Raw genomic sequence first — 13343 nt, forward strand, 5'->3', positions numbered from 1 at the left:
ATGAAAAAGTAAACCTTTTATTTAAACATAATACTTAATAAAGACATTTTTCTAGCAGCAATGCCCAATGAGTACAATGTCCTGCAGCCATAGGCCCCACAGAAAATGCTGCTCTTGCAGTAATCCAGTCCTGCTCCCGGGTCTTACAGTAGAATAGATAATACTTAAAATTTAGAGTGATTGCCCACCAGTTTCTCAGCATAGCAGAATATTTCAGAGCCCCCCCCCCCCCCCCTCCACTCCACAATTCATCAGGACATTAGAACTGAACTCTCCCCTAAAACCAAGTGTCAGGCTGATCCAAGTACAAAGCAGACAGTTTATAATAGACCTGAGAGTCATGCAAGAGCTATGTTTGTACGAAGGCTTCGAGGAACATCAAAGAGCACCACACATAGTTCTATGGGATACTTAACAGAATGTGACTACTGCAGCAGTCTGTGGTAAGCGATAACAAATTGTGGGATTACACATGCATTCAGTAACTTGACAGCACAGCTGGCAATCATCTAGCCTGGAAGGATTAATTAGAAATGGAGGTAGCAGAGGGGCAGCCTTGCCCTCCCTCAGGCTCAGATGTATCACATTGGTGAGGAACAGGTTCATTTTTTTTATACGAGAAGTGAAACGCGTACAGGCCACTTTGCGTTGATGCATTCGGATTACACTTGTTATACATTTAGGTCAGCCAATGATGAGACAAGCTGCAGTATGTGTAAACATAGACATCATTATCTCAATGTTCTCTAACGATCCTGGGAGAAACTGGAGACATGGCAGCCTTTCAGGCCCCTTGCAATGAATTTAGTGAGCCTAGCACATTCCAGGCCATTTCTATACAGTATAAACTCTTGCTGAAAAGGTAGATAGACTTTATAGGACTGCTAGGCTTTATTCCGTGAGGCGATGAGCAGAAAAAGAGCACAATAGCCCATCAAATGTTGTTGGTCTCCCCACAGTGAAGTGACATTTGATTAACATGTGTTAAAGCGGAATATAACCCTGCATTTCAACTTTGCTCTAAAACATTATTTACAGCATATTATATGCAACCAGCTTTTTTTTTTTACTAGGCCACCATTGGAAGGGTTACACACAGAGCTTTAAAGTTCCATGGATAGAAATGCTGCGCAGCTGAAGCTTAGATAGATACATTTAAGTAAACACAATGTAACAAGTGTGGAATGTGACACACACTCTTTGACTGTGCAGGAGCTGGAGGACAGCCAGAGAGAGTGTAACATTTACCACTTGTTACATTGTGTTTACTTAAATGTATCTATCTAAACTTCGGATGCGTCTGCATTTCTATTCACGGAACTTTAAAGCTCTGTGTGTAACCCTTCCAATGCTGGTCTAGTAAAAAAAATGCTAGTTGCATATAATATGCTGTAAATAATGTTTTAGAGCAAAGTTGAAATGCAGGGTTATATTCCGCTTTAAAGCACATGACACGACCACTGCACATTTCAATGCCTGCTAAGGCCTTGTTCACATTTCGTTCCGTTCGCGTGTCCGTCCGCGTTGGGTTTTTATTGAGGCATCTTTTTTTCCAATTCCCGGCGTTTGGGTGGGCGATTCGTTTTTGTGCTGAGCGGTTTTCTAAGCGTTTTCTTCCGAGCGATTTTGTAATTCACTCCCTGAAGCAAGTCAGGAAGTAAACTCTTTGACCCGGAAAAGAATAAATACAATGTATTTGTTTTTAAAAACGCAAACACAATCGCCTTAATGCGCGTTTTTGTACACATTCCAAGATTATCCTACGTCTTCCATTGAGGCGGAATCGCCCCGAAAATGGAACATACACTGCTTTCCTAGCCACACTGCGCACGATCCGCGCTGAAATGAACCTTCTTATAGACATTCATTGGCCACGCAGTCGGGAGGCGTTTTGAAAAACTGCAGGTGGGTCGAAAAAAGCTGAAAACGCCTGCAGTGTGAACAAGCCCTTATAGTCGTTAATTATTTGCAAAGAATTGTCAAAATCAATAGATCATAAGAAAGCATTCACCATTTTCATAGTAGCAAAACTAGCATAGTAGCAGAACTGCTACTCTAACGCTGGCTGCTTTAACCTTGACCTCTTGCCCCTGACAGATTATAGACAGGTTTTGGAAGTGTTAGACGACACTGAAAGATGTCACAGGCAAAAGATTAAAGACCCTGTACCACTGTTTTCCTTTGTGAGAGCAATGTTCTAATAACCTCCTATAATTTGCTGTCTTTGCAAGTCTATGCACCATAGAGTGTGAAGGCTTTAATTTACTGATAATAGAGGACTCCTAAATAACTAGCTTCTTTCTCTGCCTGACTACAAAAGCTATCATTAGTTTTAGAATGTTACATCTTTTAGAAGAGTTAGTGAACTTTTACCAGTTTATCTCTTAGGATGCTCATCCACCTGAGATAAACGCTTGTTCTGGTGGGATGTTTTTGTTCATTTAAAGAAAACTTTTGTCAAAAATGTTCTTAATAGTTGAAATTGCAAGTACAGATATAATAAGTGATAATTAGGAATTGCATGTTGTCTATTTTATTTCTGGTGGCCGTAACGTTAAAGAGAAACCGCAACCAAGAATTGAACTTCATCCCAATCAGTAGCTGATGCACCCTTTCCAATGAGAAATCTTTTCCTCTTCACAAACGGATCATCAGGGGGCTCTGTATGGCTGATATTGTGGTGAAACCCCTCCCACAGGAAACTGTGAGGACCATGGTCCTGGCAGTTTCCTGTCTGTGAACCTCGTTGCATTGTGGGGAATAGCTGTTTACAGCTGTTTCAAACTGCCAAAAAAGAAAGCAGCAGCTCCTTCCACTGACATCACTTGCCAGCAGTAAAAATGTCACCATGTGATAAATGTCAGAATGTAAATCAGGGAGAGAAAAGCTTTCACAATGGACAAACACTGACTAAATCCTTTATACTTAATTATTGTAAAAATGAAGCACTTTTTAATTACATTATTTTCACTGGAGTTCCTCTTTAAATAATTGATGTTGTAAGTCTCAGGTGAGCCCAGGAAGTCAGGAATGTATGGCTGTGCCATGGTGTAATTGGATTCCTAGTTTTTAAATGTCATCTTTTCTGATGCCTCAACCCTGGTACACACATCCATTTAAGATTAGCCAATCGATGACCAATATTACCACCTCCATGTAGTATGAGAACTTGCCTGCAGAATCTGTTCATAGATGCTGCATGGAGATGGTAAACTTGGCCAGTGATTAGCCATTCAAACTGTAATGTGTGTATGCAGCCCTAGAGATATTAGACTATGACTGTGGTAGGGATTAGATTGTGAGCTCCACAGGACAGTCAGAGACATGACTATGGACTCCATAAAGCACCCCAGATGATGGCACAGCTAAATGAATACACACTGAGGATAATAACTGCTGATCTTATGAGCTGATCAGGGCTAGGGGTGGTCAATGTGATGCAAGTAATTCAGAGTTGGTGTAAGATTACGCAAATTCTGTATCCAAATTTATGCAGCTTTAAAATGGACCAGTCGAACTACACCTCGCCCACCCAAAATTTGCATAATCATGCATCAACTCAGAATTATTTGCATCTAATTGACCTTCCCTAATTAGCACTTTTATAAATATCATGCTCTGAATAGTGCCATTATTCTACAAAAAAAACAAGTTTTCTGATGGTCAACCATCCTTAAAAATAGGCCCTGTAAAGTGAAGCCCAGTAGTATAAATAAACAGTGGATCAGATCGGAAAGACTGGATGAACTGTCAGTATCTATTTAACTTTGCTGAAAAGGGATAATTTGCATATTCAGTAGTGGTGCATTGTGGGTAACCACAAATGTTCACTTATAGCTGAATTATTGCAAATTTCCTTCTGTTTTAAGAAGGCAAATTTCACCAAGCACTGTTATGTAAAGTTAGCCTTATGCTGGCAACACACGGGGCCAGTGATAAGCAAACTTGGCTCTCCAGCTGTTAAGGAAGTACAAGTCCCACAATGCCTTTGCCTTTATGAATCATGATTGTGGCTGTTAGACTCCTGCAATGCATTGTGGGACTTGTAGTTCCTTAACAGCTGGAGAGCCAAGTTTGCCTATCACTGCACTAGGCGGTGCATGAAAGGTTGTGTTTTGCATTTATGCATTTTTTTGTCAAAATGAAGTGCGTTTGCGTTTCACACATGCCTTTTGCTTGCGTTTTTACTGCATTTGCATTACACACATATGCATCGCAATTGCATTTTTGTGCATATTGCATGTTTCTGATATGCGTTTTTTTGCACATTTTTTGGAATGTGGCCTGTATAAAAGCATGCTCTTGTATCATTCTTGCATCAGGAAGTCAAGAGGAAGCGGAAATACATCATAAAACTTGTTTTTTTTAAAAAAAATGCATGAAAAAAATGCATTAAAAACGCAAGAAAATTTGAAAAATATGCAGCAAGTTCTGCATTTCAAGAAACGCACAGTGGAGAACACTAACTAAAGTGTTTTTTCATGTGGCCTACTGACTTGCATTATACACGTTAGCGATAGCAGGTTACACAACGCTAGCGTTTTTGCCTAGTGTGTTCCTACCCTCTATGTTGTGATTATGACTGCAGTGAAGCAGAGCCCATAGTGGGAAGAAGCCCAGCCAGGGTGATTAGTATGTAATCCTGACATAGTGGTACTTTAATGTCATATAAACATTATTAGCTCGCATATGTTCCCACCACATTCTGTGCAGTAAAATACCTGCTAAGTATCCCAAAATGTATACATGTGGTAGGTGTTTTTGTTCCATGGGAATCGTGCTGTGTAGGAGTGTCCTATATACAATGCCTTGTTATGACAGGCAGGCATCTTACATTTTCTAGTAAAGTGAGGGAAGGATGAACAGGCTTTATAGTTTTATTATCTGGTTCCCTTTGATATTCCCCCAGCTCCTGGTATAGTAAATTAGAGGATGGTGCGCTGCGATTAATGCCTTGTACTTTCATTTTTAATGGACAGTTGCATATACGGTAATATTGCTGGTAAAGCACTGAGAAAAGTTTTGAATAGCACCAATGTGAGAAGCTGAAATGAATTTCCTTGTAGGAACCTCAGAAGATAAGACATTCCACTGCCAGTCCTCCAAATATTACGCTCAAAACCATCATTCTCGCTGCTGTAGAGTATGACTGTGAACCAAAACCTCATCTGATCTTCCCACAATTCCCAAAAGCAGCTTCAGCACATGGTGGGTTTCCTCAGGTAAACTGCTCACTTTAGGTCTCTGCACAACATTTCAATTGGATTAAGGTCAGAGCTTTGACTTGGCCATTCCAAAACAATCACTTTATTATTCTTTAACCATGAAGCGAGAAATTTGTATGCTTGCTATCAACAGAAGAAACTCAGGCACCATTATAAATTGCGGCTATACTGTGAAATTTGCGCACCAGCACCACCCGATATTTAGCTGGCACCCAACACAGTATAACTGCAATTTATAATGGTGCCTATGGCAACACCCTAACATTATCATAATTGTGGCGGATTGTTAGCGGGGGTCAGTTAAGGTTAGTCGTGGGGGGCAGTTAGTATTTTTAAGGCATGGAAGGGTGTGTTTTTAAGGGAAATACGCGGGGGAGGGGTTAAGGTTAGGCATCGGTAAGGGAGGGTTCTGTGTGAGAACAGTATTATTTACTGATCTTTTATTACGGTAATTTACACAAGCACAGAATATCAGTACATTTTTATGATATTCTACTAGCTGAAATTGGGCACCCACATTTCCTTACGCCATTTTTCATGCACACCTTTAAACATATTTCAGTAGAACGACTTGTGCATTTAAAATTGTTGTCTTCCTGCATGACTCATGACCCCAATCCAATTCGTTTTCTCTTAGGATATCATTTTTCATAGTCTGTGTAAAGTAACTTTTCAGCACTTTTCTATAGAAAAAGTACCAAAAAGTAGGTGAAAAAATAGCGTCAAATTATTCAGAATATTTTCTTGCTTACTGGTGGCTTAAAAGGCAATTTTACCTAGGAGAAAAAGTGAATTTAATTGGGCCCACTGTCTCTTGAAATTCATTTCATGGACAGATGTCTTGACATTTTCCTTTAGAATGCTCTAGTATAGTCCAGAATTCAATGTTCCTTCAATGATGGCAAGCCACCCAGGCCCAGATGCAGCAAAACAGGCCTAACCCAGAATACGGCCACCACCACCATGTTTCACAGGTGGTATGCGCTTTGAGTCCTATGGGAGAAAAACGCTTTACAAATGTTATTGTACTGTATGTATTGTAGTGTATTATGAGGGTTCTGATACTGGAATGCATTTTTTTTCTTTCTCCAAATGTAATGCTTTTCATTTAAGACATACATTTCTGTTGTGATTTCATCCTTCCAAAAGAAAATTCTTCCTGCAACCTTCTAGTTTGTCCACATGATAGTTACCAAGCTGGAATGGTCAGCAATATTTTGGGAGAGAGCGGTGGCTTTCTCTGTGCTACCTTGCCATACATACCATTCCTGCTCAATTTTCACCTGATGGTGGACTCACAAACATCAGCCTTTGACAATGTGAGACAGGCCTTCAGTTGTTTGGAAGTTACCTTGAATTCCTGTACAGCCTCTTGGACTATTACATGCCTTGAAGTTGAAGTTATCTTTGACTGTCCCTAAGATTGTATGTCCAAATGGGACTCACATGTGTCAAGAGAAGTTTGAGATAATCTTACCTATTCCAAGGGGCACCGTTCAGGCTTTTATAAGTGGGAACATATCAAAGTAATGTTAAGAAGCACTGCACTAGAACAGGCAAGTGTTAGAACATCTCCAATTAAAGGTTATTAAAAAAAGACTGGAGCTGGAGTGTTAAAATGAACAAAATACTGTAGGTGCTTTGTTTTCCCATGAAAAGAAAGAGCTATTATGCTATTATGTTTCAATTGCAGTTTACTTGAAAAACAACAACAGATCATTAGAAGCTTAGTGGTAACTTTAAAATTTAAATGAAAGAAACAAAGGAGTCGATGCTTTTTAATACACAGAAATGTAACAACAGAACAATAGAAGCTATTATACTTAATGCATATAAAGATAATACATTGACTCTATGGAAAACACCATTAAAGTGAAATGCCACTTCCACTGAAAACTGCTACAAACAGTGCTCTGCAAGACTTTTTTTTGCAATTTAATATTATGAATAAGTCTCTTTCTATTACAATTTTCAGCCATCTAAGAAGGTAAAAGCTGTTCATCTTGTTAAAGAGGAACTCCAGTGAAAATAATGTAATAAAAAAATGCTTCATTTTTACAATAATTACAGTATAAAGGATTTAGTCAGTGTTTGCTCATTGTAAAATCTTCCCTCTCCCTTATTTACATTCTGACATTTATCACATGATGACATTTTTACTGCTGGCAAGTGATGTCAGTGGATGGAGATACTGCTTGCTTTTTTGGCAGTTGGAAACAGCTGTAAACAGCTATTTCCCACAATGCAATGAGGTTCAGAGACAGGAAACTGTGAGGACTATGGTCCTGACATCACACTGTGGGAGGGGTTTCACCACAATATCAGCCATACAGAACCCCCTGATGATCAGTTTGTGAAAAGGAAAAGATTTCTCATGGGAAAGGGGATATCAGCTACTGATTGGTATGAATATAAATTATTGGTCACGGTTTCTCTTTAAAGTGTACCCGAGGTGACATGTGACATGATGAGATAAACATGTGCATGTACAGTGCTAAGCACACAAATTGCTGTCTGGTTGAGTTAAATGTCAGGCATGAAAGTGGCAGCTTCTGTCGTCAGACCCTTATCAATTGTAGTGTAACCCTCACTGATAAGAAATTACAGCCATAAAAATCTTTCCTGCAGAAATAGTTTTAAAAAAATGCACAAGCAGGCAGTCTCACTCACCTTACCTCGGTCCTGCGACTGTCCTGAAGCCTGATCCTCCGATCACCGCTCTGCAGTCAGCCGCATATTGCCGGTAACCCGGGTCCCGGCTTGATGACGTCATCAAGCCGGGACCCGAGTTTCCGGCAATATGCGGCTGACTTCAGAGCGGTGATCGGAGGATCAGACTTCAGGACAGTAGCAGGACCGAGGTAGGTGAGTGTGGCTGCTTGCTCGTGCATTATTTTTAACTATTTCTGCGCCGAGGGGGACAGATGAAGGATCGCTGCAGTTCACTACTGCAGCGATCATTCATGGGAGGAGGGTATACTAATTGGCCAAAAGGGAACATGTTCCCTTCCACCAATTAGTATTGCAGCTGACAGTGCCGGAGGGTGTGCTCTGAAGCGCACCCGACCGTGCACAGCAGGGCTGCAAGGAGGTCAGTATATCTACATCACTGTGGCTTGGAGGGTGCCACAGCTGACGTAGATATACTGTAGTGGAGGACAAAGTGGTTAAGTACTTTGCAGTACTGGTCGGAGTCTTAAAGACATGCCCATGAGAGGTGCTCGGAGTCCCTTTAATAGGCTGCCATTGAGACAATAAAACATTAAATCTACTTTGTAAATGTTTCAATGTAAAGTTAAACCATAGGATATAAAAAAGGTAATTTTTAAGAGTAGGAGGATAGATACAATTTTTTATCTCATAAGTTTATTTTCACCTCAGGTTCACTTTAAGTAATTGCCTACACCAAGCGAGAGCCACTGTCACTTAATTTCCACACCTGGACTAATCCACTGAATGGCACCAAACTGATGGGGGAGAATCTATTCCCCTTTGTGTCACATTCTCATCAGGATTTGGCACATTTTTGTAATTTACACCCATTACTACTTTACATTTGGCAGTGTGGCATAATGTATTGGCACTTTAGAAATAAATCTGTAGTACTACATGAACAAAAATAGTCTTACTAACCCCCAGAACAGTTTTTTGCCATTCTGTCTATATAAATATATATATATATATATATATATATATATATATATATATATATATATATATATATATATATATATATATATATACAGGATCTTCTCAAAAAATTAGCATATTGTGATCAAGTTCATTATTTTCCGTAATGTACTGATAAACATTAGACGTTCATATATTTTAGATTCAAATATACACAACTGAAGTAGTTCAAGCCATTTATTGTTTTAATAATGATCATTTCGGCATAAAGCTCATGAAAACCCAAAATTCCTATCTCAAAAAATTAGCATATTTCATCCGACCAATAAAAGAAAAGTGTTTTTAAAACAAAAAAAGTCAACCTTTAAATAATTATGGTCAGTTATGCACTCAATACTTGGTCGGGAATCCTTTTGCAGAAATGACTGCTTCAATGCAGCGTGGCATGGAGGCAATCAGCCTGTGGCACTGCTCAGGTGTAATGGAGGCCCAGGATGCTTCGATAATGGCCTTAAGCTCATCCAGAGTGTTGGGTCTTGCGTCTCTCAACTTTCCTTTCACAATATCCCACAGATTCTCTATGGGGTTCAGGTCAGGAGAGTTGGCAGGCCAATTGAGCACAGTAATACCATGGTCGGTAAACCATTTACCAGTGGTTTTGGCACTGTGAGCAGGTGCCAGGTCGTGCTGAAAAATGAAATCTTCATCTCCACAAAGCTTTTTAGCAGATGGAAGCAAGAAGTACTCCAAAATCTCCTGATAGCTAGCTGCATTGACCCTGCCCTTGATAAAACACAGTGGACCAACACCAGCAGCTGACATGGCACCCCAGATAATCACTGACTGTGGGTACTTGACACTGGACTTCAGGCATTTTGGCATTTCCCTCTCCCCAGTCTTCCTCCAGACTCTGGCACCTTGATTTTCGAATGACATGTAAAAGTTGCTGTCATCCGAAAAAAGTACTTTGGACCACTGAGCAACAGCCCAGTGCTGCTTCACTGCAACCAAGGACAGGTGCTTCTGCCGCTGTTTCTGGTTCAAAAGTGGGTACATGCTTCCATCTGCTGAAAAGCTTTATGGAGATCAAGATTTCATTTTTCAGCACTAACCTGGCTCCTGCTCACAGTGCCAAAACCACCGTAAAATTCTTTACTGACCATGGTATTACTGTGCTCAATTGGCCTGCCAACTCTCCTGACCTGAACCTCATAGAGAATCTGTGGGATATTGTGAAGAGAAAGTTGAGAGCTGCAAGACCCAACACTCTGGATGAGCTAAAGGCCGCTATCGAAGCATCCTGGGCCTCCATTACACCTGAGCAGTGCCACAGGCTGATTGCCTCCATGCCACGCCGCATTGAAGCAGTCATTTCTGCAAAAGGATTCCTGACCAAGTATTGAGTGCATAACTGAACATAATTATTTGAAGGTTGACTTTTTTTGTTTTAAAAACACTTTTCTTTTATTGGTCGGATGAAATATGCTAATTTTTTGAGATAGGAAATTTGGGTTTTCATGAGCTGTATGCCAAAATCATCAATATTAAAACAATAAAAGTCTTGAACTACTTCAGTTGTGTGTATTTGAATCTAAAATATATGAAAGTCTGTTTATCAGTACATTACAGAAAATAATGAACTTTATCACAATATGCTAATTTTTTGAGAAGATCCTGTATATATATGAGAGCCACAACAGAGGGTGTCAGAAAGGTGAGGCAGCCCCAGAAATACCAATCTGACATACCTGTAAACAGAGTCAGGTCTAGGTGCTCTATGGACACAGTTTTCTCTATTTACCTTTGCCTGACACCCTTTCCAAGTAACTGAAAGTTTCCAATCCTACAATTAAATGTAAAAGAACAGTTGTGTGAATTTGTAGTGGGAAAACAGCTGCATGGTGTGTATGACCATATCGGTTATTGTGGCTATAATGTCTGGAAACCCCCCCTCCCCTGCCACTAATCTTCTCTTTCTTCACCTGAGACCCAGAGCAAAGGCATTCCTTGCAAGAAGTTTATTTCAGGCATGCAGGAACAAAGAGCATTGTTGGAAGACTCTCCCTGTTACAAATGTAGATGAGTTCAACTCAATGTAACAGATACAGTATTGCGGCATAAAAAGACATAGGGTGCTATTATTACAGTGCGACTGACAGTGCATCTCCAGGATTACAAAAAAAGTAAATAAATAAAACTAACATCCCCCAAAATCAAGGAAGGCTGGAAAGGGGGACCCCACATTTACTTTTGACGTACATTATACTTGCTAAAGTTTTGATCTGAAGACATATCATTACAATCTGATGCTTACGTTTTAACTTGGTTTTATTGCACTGTAATAAATAATCACTATTTGTCTGAATTCAGTGGGATTCTCCTTAAAATTGGTTTGTAAAAAGTAGAGGAGGCAGAATAGTTTCTTTTGAAACTGCCCAGTCTTTAAGAGGAAGATGGTATTAAATCCCTTATGAAACCTGTTATGCTGGGGAGGTGCAATAAACCAATACAAACAGCTTTTTCTTCTTCCTGCCCTGGCCTGCAAGTAGAGATGGCCCGAACCTCCGATTTTAGGTTCTCGAACCTTCCGCGAAAGTTCGGTTCGTGCAAACTTTCGCGAACTGCAATAGACTTCAATGGGGAGGTAAACTTTGAAAACTAGAAAAATGTATGCTGGCCACAAAAGTGATGGAAAAGATGTTTCAAGGGGTCTAAGACCTGGAGGAGGGCATGGCGGAGTGTGATAGATGCCAAAAGTCCCGGGGAAAAATCTGGATTTGACGCAAAGCAGCGATTTAAGGGCAGAAATCACATTGAATACTAAATTGCAGGCCTAAAGGGCTTTAAAACATCTTGCATGTGTATACATCAATCAGGGAGTGTAATTAGAGTACTGCTTCACACTGACACACCAAACTCACTGTGTAACGCACCGCAAACAGCTGTTTGCATAGTGATGGCCGTGCTGGACTAGTGCGCACCATGGCGAGATTGCTCTTCCTCACTCAGTGATGTCAGGTAATGTCTGACCTTATCAACTTTTGATGGTTCTTTCTCTACCATTGTTAAAGCTTACATCTATTTTTTAAATACTTGTTCTGCTTGCTGTTCAGTACCTGCATCGAGAATCATTTATGGAGGGCAAGTCTGCCATTGCAAGTGACCACGGGTAATGGCCGGGGAATCCTGGTTCGATTCCGGTCTGGAGTGGGAGCCTAAGAAACGGGTACCACCACCACACATCCAAGGAAGGCAGCAGGCATGCTGTGGGCAAAGGAGCAGGAACGACTACCACACAAATCCAAGGAAGGCAGCAGGCCTGGCATGCACGTCCCGAGGTAGTGACCAAAAATAACAATACAGGAGGACTTTTAAGGCCCTGCTGTATACGACACTGATAGACTGTACTACCTTTAACGAGAATCTGTTATGGAGGGCAAGTCTGCCATTGCAAGTGACCGCGGGTAATGGCCGGAGAATCCTGGTTAGATTCCAGTCCGGAGTGGGAGCCTAAGAAACGGCTACCACCAGCCACCACCACACATCCAAGGAAGGCAGCAGGCACGCTGTGGACAAAGGAGCAGGAACGGCTACCACACACATCCAAGGAAGGCAGCAGGCATGGCATGCACGTCCCGAGGTAGTGACCAAAAATAACAATACAGGAGGACTTTCGAGGCCCTTCTGTATATGTGAAATTAATCAACTTTAAATCCTTTAACGAGAATCTGTTATGGAGGGCAAGTCTGCCATCCATTCAAGTGAAAGGTATGCACTGACTGCCAGGTATAATACAATGTGCAGTCAAAGATGCAGTGAAAGGTATGCAGTGACTGCAAACAGCTGTTTGTCTAGTGACCGCCATGCTGGACTGGTGCGCACCATGACAAGACTGCAGGTGATGGCGGCTTTCCAGCCCATATGGTTGCCGGGCTGAGGTAGCTGAATGACAGAACAGTGAGTGTCCAGCTGATCGAATTTGGTCTGTCCACAATGAAGCAACTACCTTATTATCGTGGGTGTGCCACCCCACAAGAAACTCATATAGCCGGCTGTCATTGCTTCATTGTGATACGCAAGCCCCTTTACCGCGGGAAGGTAATGATCACGAAGGGGAATGGGCACATGTACATGCCTTTTGTTTTGTTGTTGCAGCCGCAGTGCAGCCAGAAAAATTAGGCAGGCATGTACACGCACCAGAAAAATTATTATAGCAGTCGCTGCTAGCAGCAGCCTAAAAAAATCAGGAATTCGCCTGGAGTCCTGGACCCTGTTGGTGGTGGCGGAGAAGGCAGTCAAGCGGCCTGCAGGCAGAGGTGCTGTGTGGGGAGCGACTTAGTCTTGGGGCAGGCAGTCAGTCACACGGCGTGCAGGCAGAGTTGCTGTGTGTGGGGACTAACTTAGTCTTCGGGTGGGCAGTAGCCCTCTGGGATCCATGTCTCATTCATTTTGATAAAGGTGAGGTACTGAACATTTTTGTGACTTAGG

The sequence above is a fragment of the Hyperolius riggenbachi genome, chromosome 2 (assembly GCF_040937935.1).
Source record: "Hyperolius riggenbachi isolate aHypRig1 chromosome 2, aHypRig1.pri, whole genome shotgun sequence".
In the NCBI taxonomy this organism is placed as follows: Eukaryota; Metazoa; Chordata; class Amphibia; order Anura; family Hyperoliidae; genus Hyperolius; species Hyperolius riggenbachi.